Raw genomic sequence first — 4,066 nt, 5'->3', positions numbered from 1 at the left:
TCGCGCGCAGACCCCTGCGAGCCCTTCCCAGCCTCCGCGACCCCCCGCGGGGGCGGGACAAGCACCTGCAGGGGGAGGGGCTGAGGGCGGAGCTCGGCGGGGGCGGGGCGCCTCCCGGGTCCTCCGGGCGGGCTTAAGGTTTTTCTTTTCCCAGGATATGTGTGTGTGTGTGTGTGTGTGTGTGTGTGTGTGTGTGTGTGTTTGTGTGTCGGGGGGGGGGCGGATGGGAGTGGTCATGGCTAACTCCAGAACATTGTTTACTTGAAGGTCCCTGGTCTTCCTTGAGTTGACATAGGAGCCCTCCTCTTCCCTGGACCCGAGCCAGGCAAGCCTCCCCGCCCCCACAATCGGCTCCAAGGCCAGTTGCTCAGCTTTTCTTCAGGTTCTGGAGCCAGCATCTCCACCCCCCCCCCCCCAAGGCCTCCTCTCAGCCTCTCACTGCTGACTGGCAAGAGGCAGTTTAAAAGGAGGCCCTCTAGGGCCAACAAATCAGAACAGATGAGATTCACGACTCTGGACTTCCAAGGACTCCTACCCCAATCGTGGGAGTCACTGATATGAGCTGGGACATGTGGAGCATGGGCTGGGGCAGCCTTATGTTCACCAGGAAGGTCTTGTCCCCAGCGGCCAGCAGTATGTCCACCCTTTGCCTTTTCTGGTCTTTCTCTCCCTCCATATCCATATTCAGCTGTACTAAACAGACACAGCAGCTGGAGACTGGCTGGCAGAGGGCCCCAGGCTCCAGTTCCCAGCCTCCTGAGGCAGCAAGCTGGGGACATTTATCTTCAGCCTCCAAACCACAGCTATCTGTAGAAACTTCTGCCTACAGCATAGGACCCAGTAAGCAGCTTACATACACCAAGTGAGAACAGGCTTAGACTCAACTGCACCCATGAATGGACAGGACTGTGGGCATTAGCACAAGTGGGGGACTGTGGTCCACTGGGCTCCTGACCTAACTAGGGTCCTGTGCTTCTTGTGCCCTGGCATGGCAGAGCTCCTGGCCCTCAGCCCAGCCTGTTGTCAATCTAGCCTTCCAGCACCCCACAGTAGAATTCAGTCGGTAGAATGCCCAGTTCCCTCCTACCTGACTTAGCAGTGCCCCAGTGTGGCTCAGCCAAAAGCAAAGAGCCCAAGAAGGCAGCCAGTGTTCACACTTAAGTACTCAGCACCAGTGTTCACACTTAAGTATGCAGCACCAGTGTTCACACTTAAGTACGTCAGCACCAGTCCACTGGACCTGCTTAAGCTTCCCCAAGTAAGGCCTGAGAGGAAGGGGTTTGCCCTATGTTTGTTCAAAGTAGGCCACAGGGGTAGAAGATGAAGGGAACATTTACCTCAGGCAGAGTTTGGACTCTCATTCTCAAGTTGGGAAGAGTGGGTGTATTGTACACCCTGGTCCTCCCACCCTCAGACTACCAGCACACTGACAAGCATAGGCACTCCCTTCCTCTGGAGGCTGGGGGATGCTCAGTGGCTGTCTCAGGCCATGGCTGCCAGTGGCAACATTCACATGTTTCTCAGATCACAGATTCAACCTCTGGGATCTGGCAGCACTTGAAAAATAACATTTTCCTAATAGCATCGGCGGAGTTGATTGTTATTTCTTAGTCACAAGCTGGCTGGGCCTGGGGAGGTGCTGGCAGGTGGGGAAGCACATGGCCAGGGCTCAGGGCTTTATTTCTTTTGGCAAGCCTCCCAGGAAGGCAGCACCAGGTGCCTAGGAGCTGCATTCTCTGCTGCCCTGACCTTTTGGGCACTTCTGAATTTTTCCCTCTTGGCCTCAAGATCCAAGGGGTCAGGGGTCAGGGGAGAATCTCTGCTTACTTCAGGGGGCCTCAGGGAAAGGAAATGCACCTGAAGTCAGACCTGGTCCTGCCCCCACCCAGCTGTGGTTTGGGAGCAGTGACAGGCAGGCCGTTCTTGCAACCTTAGAGTGCTGCTGCACAAGAGTGCACAAGAGCGAGCAGGCGCTGTGAGTGGGCATCCCATGGACCTCCTGCCACCAGCTCCCCCTTCATGTTCCTTAGTGGTGCCTAGCCCCTCCACACCCTACAAACTTGGATTGACTATTAAGCAGACCAGGGCCCCTAGAGCCTCTTGGAAGAGTGCCCATGGTAGGAGGGCTGTGGTTGAAATATGTCAATATTTCTGTTCACTGCATGTCCCAGGCTTTGGGAGATAGTGGGGAGGACTCAGCCATGTTGGGAAGAACTTTGGGGCAAGCATGGCAGGGCAATTAGAGGATTCTGTGAAGGTGGGACAACTGGAGAGAGAACATGGCTCTAGCCCACCTTCCAGGATTCAGGGGTCCACTTCTTATTCCGTTTCTCATTCTTTCCCTGGGTGACCCCGGGAGAGCCTAGGAGACAGATAGGACCCAGAGTTGATCTCTATCATCTGTCTCCTTTGAGGTGGCTACGTCAGTGAACTGCCTGTTTCTATAAGAATTCAATGTTTTGTGGCTCAAATTAGTTGCTCATGTCCTAGGCCCTCAGCCTGCCCTTAAGGCAAGGTATAGAGTTTGTCTTAGAATTTCAATTGCTGTAAAGAGACACCATGATGAAGGCAACTCTTATAAAGGACAACATTTAATTGGAGCTGGCTTACAGTTCAGAGATTCAGTCCATTATCATTAAGGCAGAAGCATGGCAGCATCCAGGCAGGCATGGCACAGGAGGAGCTGAGAGTTCTACATCTTCATCTGAAGGCAAACAGAGGACTAGCTTCCGGGCAGCTAGGAGAAAGGTCTCTCAAAGCCCACCTCCACAGTGACATACTTCCTCCAAAAGGCCACATCTTCTAATAGTGCCACTCCCTGGGCCAAGCATATTCAAATCACCACAGAGTTCAACCTATGAGACGCATAGCCCACGTCCCCCATCTCCACCCCAAGTCAAGGCAGAGCCTTCAAGGGATAGAATTGCTCTCTTAGGAAAGTCTGGCGGCTCTGGAGGAAACTGCTTGGTCCTCTGAGGGACTCTCTGGGAGCCAGTGATGGTCAAGGGTTCTAGATACATAGGTAGGTAGCCTTAGGAAGTCTCTTCACCTGAGTCTTTGTCTCCTCTTCTGGGATGAGGGCACCCGTGTCGTTTGTCCTCCTTCACAGGGCGATTGTAGCGTAGTAGACCAGTGCCAAGCCGGTAAACACAAGCCACTCTATTGAATGACGGCAGTTCCTGGTTTGGAACAGAGTTCAAGTTGGGCCTCAGGGCCAACCTATCCAGGTCACCTGGAAGACCATTTGGAGAGCTTAGTCTTGGGACCGGCTAGGTGATCAATCTAGAGAGAACAGGGCAAAAAGGACACAGCCCCGCATGAAGGACAGGAAGGGCACTCACTGAGTGCATGAAAACATGTCCAAGCCTTTGCTAGGTGTTAGGATTCAGACTCCGGACAAACAGCAGAGTTGCATATTTGACATACCAAATTGGACCTAGCCTCCAGGCTCTCCCAGCATTCCTCAGTTCCTACCTGTTACAGAGCATGACGGGCACATCTAGCCCTCTGTCCTGAACCAGGGGGCTAGGCCTCCCTTCCCCAGAGGCTCTCCTATTTAATTAAGGCAGACATTTGCGTCTCTCTCCTCTCTTTGCACACTTTCTCTCTCCCCTCCCCTCTATCTCCCCCACCGCCCCCATGGCAACTTCACTGACCTCCTCCTGTTCGTCCCAGAGCTGCTTCCCAAGAAACCTTCCTTTCTATACTCTAATCTGTCTTCATTGGCTCACTTCACTGGGGGAGAATAACTTATCTGGTGCTGAGACTAGGGGCGAGGGGAGCGGGGTTCCTCTGCGGCCACATGGGACCTCTCCTTTCCCTCATCCTTCTCTCTGCCTGACTCAATTTTTGGACTCTATGAGTAGCCTTGGAGCATCAGTTGCCCCTTCTGGGTCTTCCCTGCTGAGCTGCCTGGCCAGGCCAAGCACATCTGTGCCAGGACATAGACCTGGTCTTTGTTCCAGGGAGCCTTCGGGTAAAAGACTTTTGAATCCATAATCATAGCCGTAATTTTCAGAAGACAAAAACCAAGTTCTAACAGGTGTAAACATTTTTTTTTTTTTTT

This window comes from Mus caroli, chromosome 2 (genome assembly GCF_900094665.2).
Source record: "Mus caroli chromosome 2, CAROLI_EIJ_v1.1, whole genome shotgun sequence".
NCBI lineage: Eukaryota > Metazoa > Chordata > Mammalia > Rodentia > Muridae > Mus > Mus caroli.
This window is presented reverse-complemented; position numbering follows the sequence as displayed.